Raw genomic sequence first — 15,163 nt, forward strand, 5'->3', positions numbered from 1 at the left:
CTTATATACAGAAAGACTGTGGGGAGGGATCTAGGGTTGGCCAAGTAGTTTGAGGTGATTGGAAGAGGGGTCTAGGGAGGATCTTGATGGGAGTAGCCAGTAGGTTGGGATGACTAGAGGTTGGAGGTCAAGAACCAAGAGAAATGTCAGTTATTATCCTCATCATTATTAAAAATTATAGCTGAGGTCCTTTCCAACCTGAAATTGCAATTCTATGAGTCTTACTCTGCCACTATCCGTGTCACTTCATATCCATCTTCAGTGTGTTCTTTTGCAAAAGGACATTAATAATGATAAAATTAAATGCATTTCATATTATCTTCTTTCATCGTCACCACAACCCTGTGAAAGCAGCTGCTATTATTATCTTCATTGTACAGATGAGGAAACTGAGGCAGATGGAAGTTAATTGATGTGTCTAGGATGGCAGAGCTAACAAGTGCCTGAGGCAGGATTTGAATAATGCTTCCATTGTATAACTGTATTTTGTAAGGGCTGAATAAGATAGATAAAGGATATGAAAGCATGTTATAGTTCTATACACTATACAAATATAAAGGGTTATCTTTACTACAATTATTCAATTATTATTGCAATTATTAGTATTACAACTATTATTCATGATAAAAATGCAATATTAAGAGAAATTAGGCATGTTTTAAGGACATCCCTAAATTCCTGAGGTTCATAATCCCATTTGCAGAAAGTTTCCTGGAATGGATAGATGGAATGTGGATCTGACTCACCGTTATTTTAAACCCATCCTTATTTGTTATGGATATCTAGGACTATTCATCCAAAACAATTCCCTTTCACTTAGCCCCTCTCCGTCCTGGTCTCCTGGAACAACCCCACACTCAGCCCCTCCCACCAAAGATAAAGCACATCTGCAGGGGGCGGTGATGTTTCACCAGGATTTGGAGGGCGTTTAGTGACTCCCTCGAAGATACTGTTGCTGCAAGAGGTAAAGCTGATAGATTTCCTTTCTTTGCTGTTGCAGCTTAAGAAAGTTCAATAAGTCAGCTGTCAGAGGCTGGGTCCCTTGCAGGCTAAGGAATTTCAATTTCAAAGTACAAGAGATTGAAGTCTTGAAACACAAGATCATCAAACACTAATGATTCTTGAATGCTTCTAGAGCCGTGAATAGGGTAAGAAATAGTGGATTTCTTCAAGGGGCACTGAGTCTGACATTGGTGCTTGCTCTAAATTCCTTCTCCAGGCATTGCAAGGAGATGAGGGAGCTCAGATGTGAAACGAACAGACCATTTGAAGGGACAGGGAAAAGAGGCTGGACATCAACCAAATTGCTTTCAAAGCAATTAGAAGGGGTCTACTCAGTTCCCAATCTCATCTCCGAGCATCTCATCGAGAGGGCCTCTCTTAGACACCTTCCAAGGGGAAGGGAGAGCCAAGAAGTAGGGGATTTCGAAGTGAATTTCACACTTGACTGCTTGGGCTGTGCCTGGGGCAGGAGCCACAAGCCAAATAGTCATGGAAAACTCCAAAGAAATTACATCACCTTTGGGTCAAGAACAGAAAAGAAATATAGGTGACCTGTTCTTTGAGGACGCTGATTTTTTTAAGTCCCTCAAATAAAAAAATACCCACATGTTCTTCCTACCCCCGCCCAATGTGCTCCCACTGAAATCAACATTTTTTCTTATTCAAGAGACATTAAGCTTCAAAAGAAGGATTTTCTCTTCATTTTTCCAGTTGGGGGAAATTCACTGTGTGCAGGAGTGGTGGAAAAGTGATTACTCCCAGTAGTTTGTGAGTACTCTGTATAGGCTAATGAGTAATGTTGTAAGGTGTGTGGGGGGAGGGGGTCTTACGCTGGGTTTGCAGGTTAGATTTCGGGGGGAGGGTGTCTATGAATATGGTTCAGAAAAAAATTACATCTTTACCTTCATTGATCTATAAATGAAATATAGAATTTCTGTCAATTATGAGTTTAAAAAAGCAACCTGAGTAGATGACACATACACACAAAAGACAATAATTCCTGAAATAAGAAAACCTTAAAATAGAAGCTGGGATACATAGTATTAGGTACAGATCGCATGCCATTACCACACTTTCTAGGACCTGCATTTATCACCTAGGCCTTGGGAATACACCTGGTCCTTGATCCCAGAGGAGAGAAAAGATTCTATGGCCTTAATAGCATCCGACCTGCATTGAACTTGAAGCAAATGTCCTTCATGTGCTATCTCTTTCCTCAAGATCATTTACAAGGCACAAACCTCGCTAAGGGATGTGGACCCCTTATCTCTGTTAGCCTTAAGTCATGAATAGCCAGCTCCTAAGGCCTCTTCCAGCACATCTCTGGGTTTAGATTCTGATTGGGAAGGGAGAATTACTTGAAACAAGTCATGGCTGTGTTCTCTCTATGTCTACGTTCCTTTCCATGAAGTATATGCTTGAAAACTCACGGTATCCTCCTTCTGTCAGATCACAGAAAAGCTTTTGAACTTGACACATTGGTTCTTGTTTTACCTGTATTATCATTGGTAACTGATCCTTGGACATATCATGTTAAGTACTTGGGCCCCAGTCTGATCATGTATACCAATACTTCTCAAATGTATTTGCTCTCAAGACCTCTTTACACTCTTAAACAATTATTGAGAACCTTATCAAGAGGAGAGGTTTTGTTTATATAGGCTATATCTATAAATATTTAACATATTCAAAATTAAACCAACATTATTAGTTGTGAAAATAATTTTGATCTTATAGACCCTCTGAAAAGTGATCTCTGGATCACACTTTGATAACTTCTGATCTATAATAAGGCAAAGGCAGCTAGGTAGGGCAGTCAGGAACACCTAAATTCAAATCTGATCTTGGACATTTAGTGACTGTGTGACCCATGGCAAGTAATTTAACCTTGTTTGACTCAGTTTCCTCAACTGTAAAATAAGCTGGAGAAAGAAATGGCAAACTGCTCCAAAATCTTTACCAAGGAAACCCCCAAAACTATTTGAGTATTTATTTTTCCACCAAGAATCAGACATGACTGAAAAAAACTGAACAACAACATACAAGGCAAGGGTTAGACTATCAAGGTTTCTTAGGATCAGTGAATATTTTTTGAAATCTGGATCATTGTGTTTCTACATAATTGGTTTCCTTTGTGATTTTATATATTTTATAAAATGAAAAGCATTATTCCAAAAAGGAATCTATAGTCTTCACTTGAAAACCAAAGATATTCAGGATGCAAAAAATGTTGGGAATATCTTGCCTAGATGATCTTTAAGATCCCTGCAGCTCTGAATTTCTATGATTCTCTAGGGACCACATCTGCTTGGAAGTACCCCAGCAACTTACAGTAATGGGAAATTTCCAGCATGAACTTAATACCAGCAGGACTCAGAACTGGTTGTCTATGTGGAAGTGACATAAGAGGCAGACACAAGTAGTCAAGGTTAAGTGAGAGGAGAGGGAAGGTAATGCAGTAAATGGCTACATAAAGGAAGCACTCCCCTGTTGGCCATGTTTCCTCTGACCTTGGCTTGTGAGCATTGAGAGTTCTATTACTGTCACTCTCTTGGACTCTTCTATCCTTCTCACTCAGATCATATGTCTGGAGCTAGAAGAGCACAGAGCTCAAAGCACCTCTCGTCTAAAACCTTTATTTTATAGATAAGGAGACTGAGGACCATTGAGTAAGTGGTTTGCCTTATTTCACACTAGTAGTAAGCATCACAGAGGGTATTTGAACCCAAGTCTTGTGTATAGAAAGGTCCCAGTCATGAAGTTTTTCTCTTTTAATCTGAGAAGGCTTGATCTGGGAAACATCAGTGAGAGCTTGAGTTGCCAGGGCGCTAGAGGAAGAACCAAAGAAGTCTGATCCTGAGGCTGTCTTTTCCCAGGGACTGTGTTTAGAAGGCTCATCAAAACTTATGCATTATAGTCAAAATGTAGTAATAGTAGTAGTAATGGTAGTAGTGGTAGTGGTAGTGGTGGTAGTGGTGGTGGTGCTGGTAGTAGTAGTAGTCTTAATAAATACTTCATACCTTTAAGGTATTCATAGCATTTTACATATATTATCTCATTTAATCTGATCTGTCATCTTGATTAAAGCAACTGAGATAAGCCCCTTGATCTCCTTGATGTTGAGATGGGAGATCATTCAGTTTATTTTCCATGGCTCAGAAATCACTGGTGAGTAAAGTTGAGGAGAAGGTGGATTCACAATGTTCTGTGTCTGGAAAAATTGACCATGTTGCTTATGACCAAAGGTGTTGGGTGTGCTGATCCAATTTGTCTGTAGCTATGTGGTACAGTGAATAGAATGTTTGGCTTAGAGTCAGGAAGATCAGAGCTTAAATCCCGTCTCAGCACTAATTAGCTTTGTGACTCTAGGCTAATCACCTAAAAGTCTCCTCATCTGCAAAGTGCAGGGATTTAGGTTTGACAGCCACCAAAGAGGTTGTCCACCATTCTAAATCTGTTACCCTGTGATCACAGTTTAAGTATTATTAACATGATGGATCAAAGACAGATTCCAATGGAATGTGGCAAAATGAACTGATGAGAGTATCTTAGGTGTGGGAGAAACAGGAAAGGGTCAGTTATCCTTGAACCCCAACAAGCTATAAGTGTTCTAAATGTCCGTGATCCTTGATGCTGAGAAACCATGAATTCTCCTAGTTTCTCAGGACACCTCCAATGACCCACCCTTCACCTGACTCCTGGATCCTTTGGTCTTTGACTAGATTGAGTTTAACATCAACCTCTTGTCAGGTTGAAAGCTCGTAAGAGACTTCCCAAAAGGGGGTTGTGGAAAGTGAACTGGAATAGGCAGGATGTGTTGGCATAGGGAACTTAAGTTAGTAAACGAGAGGCAACAGGGAAAAGAACATATCAAGGTGATAAAGTTTATGAAGTGTGTGCCACTCTTTGGCACCACATTCTCAGGTTTCACAGGCATGTATAGGGCACTTAGGTGATGCCATAGTGCACAGAGTGCCAGGTCTGAGGTCAGGAAGACTCATCTTTGTGAGTTCAAATTTGGCCTGAGACACACATAAGCTGTATGACCCTAGGCAAGTCCCTTAACTCGGTCTCAGTTACCTCATCTGTAAAATGAGCTGGAAAAGGAAATGGCAAACCACTCCAGTATCTCTGCCCAGAAAACCCAAATACAGTCATAAAGAGTTAGACATGGTTGAAAAACAACTAAACAGCAAAAAGGCATGAATAAAGTGTGAGCTGACAGACCTCAACACACTCTATACTAAACGATGACATTCTCTTCTAATAATCCACAAGAAATTTGGCCAGCCTTAATTAAGGGAGGAAAAAACTCACTAGTATCATTGACAAGGGACAGCAATATTCCAAAATCCTCTGCCTTCAATGTCTACAAAAGAATTCAATACCTATTATATTTAATATACTGCCTTATTAGAATTGACAAATAATCTAGAACTACACCAAAATCTATTTTTCTTTTTTCCTGAAGAAGCAATATTACTTTTAATCACAGCCTCAAAGCAGCTCATGATCTATTTTTACTTATCTCACACATTAAGAGCAGCACAGAATGTCCTATGAAGAAATCTTTGAGGTCCTAGAGATAGAGATTAGTTACTCTTGATTAAGATATTCAAAGCTGTAAAAACAAACCCTCTCTTGCTTTTGCTTACTAGTAGTTAACTACTAGTAGTTATCAGTAAGGCTTGGGGCTCAGGTACGTAGAACATCAGCACCTGCAGCTTCCCTGGGAAAGGAGTAAAAAAAAGACCAGGAAAGGATTTTATCTACCCACAGCATCATGAGCTTTAACTTGGGGTTGGGGGCAAAATGGATTAGTCAAAGTTTATATCAAGTGCCTACTCAGTGCCAAGAACTGTGCTAAGTTCTGGGAATTGATAAATCAACCAACAATGGAAGACTTGGCTTTCCTTAAGCCATGGGTCCTTAACCTTTTTTGCATCATGGATCCCTTTGGCAATCTGGAGAAGACTATGAATCTCTTCTCAGAATAATATTTTTAAATACACAAAATGAAATACATGGGATTACAAAGGTGAGTGAAATTTTTGTTGTTAGGTTGTTTCAGTCATGTCCAACTCTTTGTGACCCCTTTTGGGGTTTTCTTGGTGAAGATATTGCAGTAGTTTACCATTTTCTTCTACAGCTCATTTACAGATAAGGAAACTGAGGCAAACAGGATCACACAGCTAGTATCTGAGGCCAGACTGGTACTCATGAAGATGAGTCTTCCTGATTCCAAGTCCAGTGTTCTATACACTGTGCCACCTAGCTGACCGTGTGTGTGTGTGTGTGTGTGTGTGTGTGTGTGTGTGTGTGTGTATAAAATATATTTTCTATCCAAGGTAACAGACTCTGAATCATTAACTCCAAGTTAAAGTCACCTGTCTAAAGCAGATGAAATCATCATTATTTTCTCTTTTTATTTCTGTGCTGGTTATGTTTCAACAGGGTGGCCTAGTGGATAGTGTTAGATTCAGAATCAGAAGGACTTAAGTTTGAATCCGGATTCATATACTTATAGAATCCAGACTCATAAACTTATAAGTTATCTGGCCCTGTGTTTACCCTCTTACTTTCAATGCCCTTATTTCCAAAATGAGAAACTCAAACAAATGATTCTTTTTCATTTGTTCTTGTTCTCCATGTTTCTCATCAATAAGTTAAAGATAACCAGATATAGTTCCATAACATTTCAAAGCAAGAATGTTCTACAGAGGTTATCTAGTTCAATATCTTCATTTTGCAAATGAGGAAACTAAGGTTTGGGGTTTAATATAACTAAACAATGGAAGCCAGTGGAAAAACTGAGTCATTTTCTCTCATCAATGAGATATGTCTGAAAGTTTCAGCCTCCTGTTGTCTTCTCTAGAAATGAGAAAGTAAAACTTACTTCAGAAGGTGAGTCAGGTGGTGAGTTTGCTTGAATTACAAACCTCTGGGTTCTGTTTTTCCCTCTGTATCTCTGTTTTATGATTGCTTCAATTTGCACTCATGGACCTAACACCCTGAGTACATCATCAGCTAAAGGGGAAAAATATGCACTGAGAATTTTTATTTAATCAAAGTCTTATTACTTTTTAAACATTCCTTTTTTGATGGTAGAGTACCGAGAGACTACAGATCAGCAAACAGGCCATTTAGTTCTTGAGACTTCCTTGTTGCTAACGTCTATGGAGGATTATACATCCAATTTCTCTCTCTAATGATTTGCAAACCTTGACTTTGGAGTGAAAGAAAAAATAATCACATGGCTAAGGATGTGCCCTATGGCAAGCAGTTATGCAGATGGTTATAGTGGACTGAAAGAGAGAGAGAGAGACAGAGACAGAGAGACAGAGAGAAAGAGACAGAGAGAAAGAGAGAGACAGAGAGAAAGAGAGACAGAGAGAGACAGAGAGAAAGAGAGAGACAGAGAGAGAGACAGAGAGAGACAGAGAGAAAGAGAGAGAGAGAAAAAGAGAGAGAGAGAGAAAGAGAGAGAGAAAGAGACAGAGAGAGACAGAGAGACAGAGAGAAAGAGAGAGAGAGAAAGAGAGAGAGAGAAAGAGAGACAGAGAAAGATAGAGAGAGACGGAGAGAGAGACAGAGACAGAGAGAAAGAGAGAGAGAAGGTATCAGACTTCCCTTTTCCCTTTTTTTCTACCCCAAAACTCTCTTCTAAGCTCCACTGAAGGTTTCCCTCAGATAGGATAATACTTATTAGTCTTGATAGAAGGCATTAAAATGCAGTAGCAAGTCATAGACTTCCATAGCTAAAAGAGATCTTGAGAGAATGGTTGAGTTTCACTCCTTGACTTCAGGCAAGTGAATTTCTCTGTCAATGAGAAGCGATAGTCATATCTTTTCTTCCAGAAGCTCTCCAAAAACAGAAATCTACTGCTTTTTTTTTTTTTTTTTGGTGTTATCACCAGTAGCGCCTGACTAGGATGCCCCCTGGCTTCCCTTCTGTCACCTAGATCATTGATGATACAGCCAGTGCAGTTCTGTCAGGTTCTCATATAACAAAAACAACAAAAGTAATAATAAATCAACCAGAAAATTTTCATCAAATTAAACAGCTACAACATGGCAGGCATTATGCTACATTTTATAGTGCACGCACACACACACACATACACACTACACACATATATGCATGCATGTATGTATGTATGTATATAATATCTAGAGAGGCAGCTAAATGGCTCATTGAATGGAGTGCTGGGCCTGGAGTCAGGAAAACCTGAGTTCAAATCTGGCCTCAGACACTTATTAGCTATCACTTAACTTCTATTTGCCTCTGAAGAAGGAAATGGCAAACCATTTGAATATCTTTCCCAGGAAAACTCTAAGGATAGTATTGGCAGGTTATGGTACATGGGGTTACAAAGAATTAGATGCACCTGAACAATACGTACATATACACACACATATATACATATATATATTTACATAATATATCATACATATTATGTATATGATTATGTATATTTTTTATTTGAGTTTCACAATAAATTTAGGAAATGCCACTATTTTTTACATTTTACAGAAGAAGAAATTGAGAATAAGAATTACCTCTTGCTAGGAGTCAAAGCTAATAAATTTCCGAGACAGGATACCAATTCTGGCCTTCCTTACTCCAAGATGGGCATTCTAGACACTCCATCATTTTTTTTTGCTTTTTCCTGTACCAATAACCAAAGCCAAGATGAGAGGTAAGTCAACTTGTTGGCTTCCTGTTTCTCTTTGGCTTTGGGTTCTAGTGTCAAAATGTTGCGCTTTGCCCAGGTGTCATTTCACCATTGACGGCAGAGGTGTTTTTGCAAGGAATCTTTGTTTTGCAGTAAGTTATTGTCATTTGAATTAGGAAAGATAACAGCAGGGATAATAAATCACAGTGGATGCTCCCTCCCCATCCCCATTTCTTCCAGCCAAGCAGAGGAGGGGGAGGAGTAGGGGAAGAAAGGAGGTATGATAAAGTATTCTGCCCTTTGCCCCAGAAAAAGCTCTAAGCTTTTGGTTAAAACCAAGGAAAACCAAGCCGTTTTCTATCCAAAGTGGGTAAGTGAATTCTTTGCCAAATTGGATGAGCATGAAGCAATGAGTTTGGAGTCAGCTATAGATGGTGGGTAGGCTTTCTCTGCTTCTGCATGTCACATGTAGTTGCACTCTATCAGTAGTAGGGAACTGGCCAAAGTAGTTCAGTCAGCACAGAAGGGAATGTTTACTGGGCCAGTAAAGGCAGTAGAAGAGGGTCTGCTTCTGGGTTCTGTGAATCCTAGGCCCATGCCTAATGTGTGGCTGTAATGCTCATAGGCTTATCACTCAATCCCCTTCCATGGAAAGATATAATCAACTGTTAAACAAAAGGGGATAGTAGACAAACTACCTTTACCAGCCTTTCCAGTACACTCATAGGTGCATGGCAGGGATAATTCAGTCATCTCTAATGCCTGGTATTAAAAATCTCTAGTCTTAAAATCATAAATCTCAAGTTCAATCCCTGGTTCTAATATACATCATCAGTATAATCCTGGGCTGATCACTTAGCATCTGAGGTGGTGAAAATTAGCCATGGATTTAGAATTAAAGACCCCAGTAGAATTCCTGATTCTGTCACTTAATAACCATATGATCTTGGGCAAATAATTTAACCTCTCTGGGCCTCAGTTCTGTTGTCTATAAAATTAGCAGATTGGACTACATGCCCTCTAAAAGCCCTGGTCCATAGTTAACTCATTTATTAAAAGGAGATAATAATATTTATTTTATGTATCTCATGTTATAAGGAAAGCACTACATGACACTTGTAGTGTTCTATCAGCATGAGTTATGTAAAGTGCAATCATAAGGTGTTGGGACAATTATCATCCCCCAAATACGTTTCTCATCATTCTGTCCATCAGTGAGCATTTATTATGTACCAACCACCATTCTAAGTGCTAGGGATAGAAAAAGGCCCCCAAAGAGTCCTGCCTTCAAAAAACTTGTAGGTTAATTGAGGGGGGCAGCTAGGTGATGCCATGGATACAGCACCAGTGTAGGAGTCAGGAGGACCTGAGTTCAAATCTCACATTAGACACTTGACACTCACTAGCTATGTGACCTTGGGCAAGTCACTTAACCCTAATTGACTCATCCTGGGTCATCTCCCGTCATCCAGATGAATATCTGGTCACTGGATTCACTGGAGGAGAAATGAGGCTGGTGACCTGCATAGCCCTCCCTCACTCAAAAAACAAAGTCAAGTGCAAGTCATGTCATTATTTCTCTGATGGCATGGTCTTCTTCGGCAACGAAGGATGAACACACACACATGATGTGTATTAGAATAGATGCTGGTGGGTACCAGTAAAGGTCTAATGTATAAAGTGGATTTTTTTTTTTAAAAAACACAATTCTACCAGTAGGAACCGAATCCTTTGGGTTAGGATTTTGCAATTTCTGAGTTCCTTTTTGAAGAAGCAAATATCCTGGAGGTGCGACAACACATTTAGTTGACCAAATAAGCATTAATTAAGTGCCTCCTATATGCCAAGCTGTGGAGTAGGCATTGAGAATATAGAACCCTTGCTCTCAAGCTTATATTCTGTCCACTATCTTCCATTAACACATTACGTTAAAATGGTTAATCACATTTGCTTTCTAACCTGACAGCTCACTGAAAGCAAAGTCTTAATGCTAGGAAATCTAGGATTTGTAACTTTTGATAGAAGTTGCAGGAAGAGGCACCAATGAGGAAGGCAAGTGGAGGTGGCCAGAGGCAGAGATACCATCACAGGACACCAGGCAACTAGCAATAGTGCCAGAGTCATAGGTCTCCAACCATTTCATAGGAAGAGCATGTACTAGGGGTCAGGATAGCAAGATTTTTATCCAATCTTTGGTACTAGTGACCTTCACTTTGCAATTTTCTTCTTTTTTCTTTCAGAAACTTAAGTTTTCTCTTCTCTATAATGAGGAGGTTGGACACGTTGATTTCGAAGGTCCCTCAGAGTTCTAACATTCTCATTCTGTGATTCTCTCTGCTTTGCAATTTTGCCTCAGGGCCAGTCCTGACAGCATGGATGGAAAATGAATTCAACCCGCCTCTTCTTACCTGCCTGACCAGTGCCCAGGCTAGCAAGTGTTCTTCCTCTATCGTCAGCATGGCTCTTCTAGATTCTGGCCTTGAGGAGTCAGTTGACACCAAACTTTCTTTGTTGTCTGGATCCTTGGGCTTAGAGTTGCCTCTAAGGGATTCAGTCGCTTCGCTTTATGGATTTTTTCCAAGGAGGGAAACTGCTCACTTGACAGCTCTGAATGGAAACACGAGATTTCAGATGGTAGGGAAGACCCTCCAGGGAAAACCAACTTCAGAGTCATTTATAAATTAGCCAGATTCAAATATTTCCATCTGGATTGGGCCAGGAATGAGAAAACTGTCTTTGGGGAGAGGGAACCCTCCAAGGTACCTGATACCCAAGTTAATGTGGAGCTAAAAATGGGAACACCATATGAGGGAGAAAAAAAAGAAAGAAAATCTCAGGAAAACTTTGCAGCTAAGTTAATTTTCTGTTCACCAAGTTCAGTTCTGAGTATAGAAGAATGGGGGAGAGACTGACAGTCCTTTATTAGGAACTCCTGCAAGCCAGATAAATCATCCTGTGAAATGTTACATTTCAAATTGTTTGTGACCAAACCATTTCTTTTGTGACTGCATCTTCCTCTCATGGACCTTTCCCTTCCTTTCCCTCTGGCCTTCTCCATCTCTCTCTCTGGCTGATTTGTCTTTTTCTCCCTTACCCTTCAGCCCTCATGTGTCCGCTGTCTCCTCATTCCAACCCAGAGTCTAGTTTTGGGAAGAAAGTTACCATGGTGTTGTGGAAACAGCTTTGAATTAGTTGTCAAAGAAGACGCAGAGAGGGGCGGAAGGAAGACACCATCAAGAAAAATTGGGTTCTATTTCTCCCCCTGACATATACTAGCTGTGAGACTTCGGGCAGATCACTGAATCTCTCAATGTCCAAGGAATCTCTCGAATAATATAAATTGTAGTAAGGGCACCTACAGCCTGATGGAAATTTCTCATCTGGAAATATCCTTTATCAATGGAATTTCAGATTCAGTCTCTATTAATATCCTTTGTATCAAAGGTTCAAGGCTCTGATGCTTTGAGTTTGTGTGACCTTGGAAAAGTCACTTAACCTCCATGTACCACAAAGTCTTCATCTGCAAAGTGAGGAAATAGACTGAATGATCTTTAAATACTCTTCCAGTTCCAAATCTAATACCCCTTGAGAACTTACAGTCCTTCCTACTTTGCCATTAATTGTTTCTCTTAGTCCAGACTGGACAGGTGTCTAATTTGGGGATGACTGAAGCCGAAACAGAGCGGGCCAGAGGCCAGTGTGTCAGGAATCAAAGAGCAGTTTAATTACTTTCGGAATGAGGGAAACATTTGCAAGTGCAAGCGCTCCTTTGGGGTACAGAACCAGAATTCTGTGATGGGAACAGGAGTATAGTACAAAGAGCAGGGACTGTGAGCATGTCAGATATGTCATGGATGTTGGCTGTCAGATCCCTGGGGAATAGGGGTAGTGAACTTCTGGTGCATAACACTTAGCCAGAGGGTGAGATTATCCAGAGTGCAAAGGGCTATTGTTGTGCCAAATTCAGGGCCAGCCTGCTTGCTAGGCCTTACTTAGCTCTGGGAAACAGGGTGCCTTCAAAATATTTTGACAGCACTTAATAACCATTTATAAATATCTATTAATTGATTGATTGATGAATCCGGTAACAAAGGAACTGAAGTGGTGTTTGGGTTTTGGTATTTCAATCAGTGAGGGACTTAGTCAACTGTCTTTGTAAAAGTATCTTCAAGCACCAACTGATTTCTTACAAAGAGAACAGTTTTAGACTTGCAAACTTAGTCCAAGATAGACATCCTGACAGAGGCATGTGTTAATGGGAACAGAGCTGGACCCTGAGAAATTGGGAAGTTGACTTCTTGCTATCTCTTTCCGTGTTTGTCTCCTGCTTAGCAGCATCTCTCTTCTAAATGCTTGCCCTCTGTTTTATCCCTCAGTTCCAAATGCTTAACAGGTATCTGACTCCTATTGGAGTCTTTTAGTTCTGAGAATGGCAAAGTATCTATGTGGTATAGAGCAAAGAGTACTAGACTCACAGTCAAAGGAATTTTGTCTCTACTTGTTCAGTCACTTTTTGGTTGTGTCCAACTCTTCATAACTTTATTTGGGATTTTCTTAACAAAGATACTAGAGTGAGATTGCATAAATTGATCCTGGGTTTCATTGAGACAGACAGTGTAGAGAACTGGGGGTAGCTAAGTGGTGCAGTGGATAGAGCACCATTCAAATCTGGCTTCCATCTCTTACTAGCTGTCTGACCTTGGACAAGTCACTTAACCCCATTTACCTCAGTTTCCTCTTCTATAAAATAGATAGGAGAAGAAAATGGCAAACCATTTCAGTATTTTGCCAAGAAAACCCCAAATGGGGTCACGAAGAGTCAATCACTTGCCTAAGTCACATATGTAGGGGCTAGAATTTGAACTCAGGACCTCTGATTTTGGATCCTGCATTCTTTTGTTGCACCATTCCAGAAATATCCAGATCTGGAGGGGGTGGTATGTGATCACTTGATAGGGACATTGTGGAACAAAATCTTGTTAAAGTATGGTTTGAGAGAGCCTCAGAGGTTCCCTCTGCCTCTGGGACTCTGTGATATTAGTCATGTGAACTCAAATAAGTTACTTAAAATTCTCTTATCCCAATTTTTTCCCTCATGTGTATAGTAAGGGTCTTGAACTAAATGATCTCTGAGGATCCGTCTTAGCTCTGAATCCATGATTCTATGTTAATAAAACATGCTAGCTAGCTTGATGGTTGAAGGTATTACTTCTCCAAAAGGGAATTTCATTTTAATAGAAAGTCTTGGAAGCTGGAAAGCCTTCAAGCCCCAAAGGAATAAGTGTCTAATGATGGGATTTTAGGCATTGTGACTGAGCTATAGTCAGAACTGGTCTAGATTAAAGTGGGCAAAAGAGGCAGCTGCCTCCGGGCAGCATCTAGGGGTAGAGATGGAGAAGGGCAAAGGATCATAGATTCGCATATGGATCAAGAGCTGAGAGGAACTACAGTGAAGCACTTTTTGACACTACTTTAAAAAAAAATGCACATATTTTTAATGCCAGAAAATCCCACTTTCTATGACTTGTAGAAATTTATTTCATGATAAATCAGGTTTCATGTATAGCAGTTAAGGTTCAGTGGACAACAGTAATACATAAAGACACAGAGAATAAAAAAAAAGTAGTAGACTTAACAAAGCACAGTGTAGCAGAAAGAGAGTGCTGGACTGGGAATCTGGGAGTCCAAGGGCCTGGGATGAACTCCTGCTTCTGCCTTTACGACCTTAGTTATTTCACCAGCTCTGAACTTTACTTTCTTCATCTTTAACATGAGTACCTCATTTCAATTCAATTCAGCTTGTATCTGTAAAGTGCCTACTATATATGGGTGGCAGCATGCTGGGCTCTGGAGATCCTAATAAAAGACAGAAAATAGTCCTTACTCTACAGAAATTTATATTCTTCTGTATTGGGACAGGTGCTCTCTAAAGTTTCTTCTAATTTCTAAACTCTCTGATTCTATGCAAAGGATAGTAAAGGTTAAAAAAATGGCATATGTTTCATTGAAAGGAAGCTTGACTTCAGTGACTTACCTGTCAGGAGTCATCAGTCTTGTCTACCCAGTGGTCTGCTGGTAAATGTTTAACAACCAGCTCTCTAAAACCATGTGTCCCAATAGACCGGTAAGTTTCATCTGAATTGTTATTGTTTTCTCCTCACTTTCTTAGGTCTATAAATCAGCAAAACAATAAATAAAGGCCCGATTTGTTGTACTGGCCAAAATTATAGGTATAAATGCTCACACTGAAAATCTAACAATCAGCCCTCATGAACTGAGGACATTTCTTTTTTTTTTTTTGATTTGTTCTTTCTTTTAATTATGTACCAGATAGAAAAGGGGAAAAATAGTGATTGCTTCTCTTTACCCTTAACATTTCCGTTTATCAATGTAGAAGGAGAGAACTATGTTGACCGTGAGTCTTACTCCTGCCCTGGAGTAAGTTCCTTCTTTCCTTCTGCTCCACATCATTTTGGGAGCAAGCA

Source organism: Notamacropus eugenii, chromosome 1, assembly GCF_028372415.1.
Source record: "Notamacropus eugenii isolate mMacEug1 chromosome 1, mMacEug1.pri_v2, whole genome shotgun sequence".
NCBI lineage: Eukaryota > Metazoa > Chordata > Mammalia > Diprotodontia > Macropodidae > Notamacropus > Notamacropus eugenii.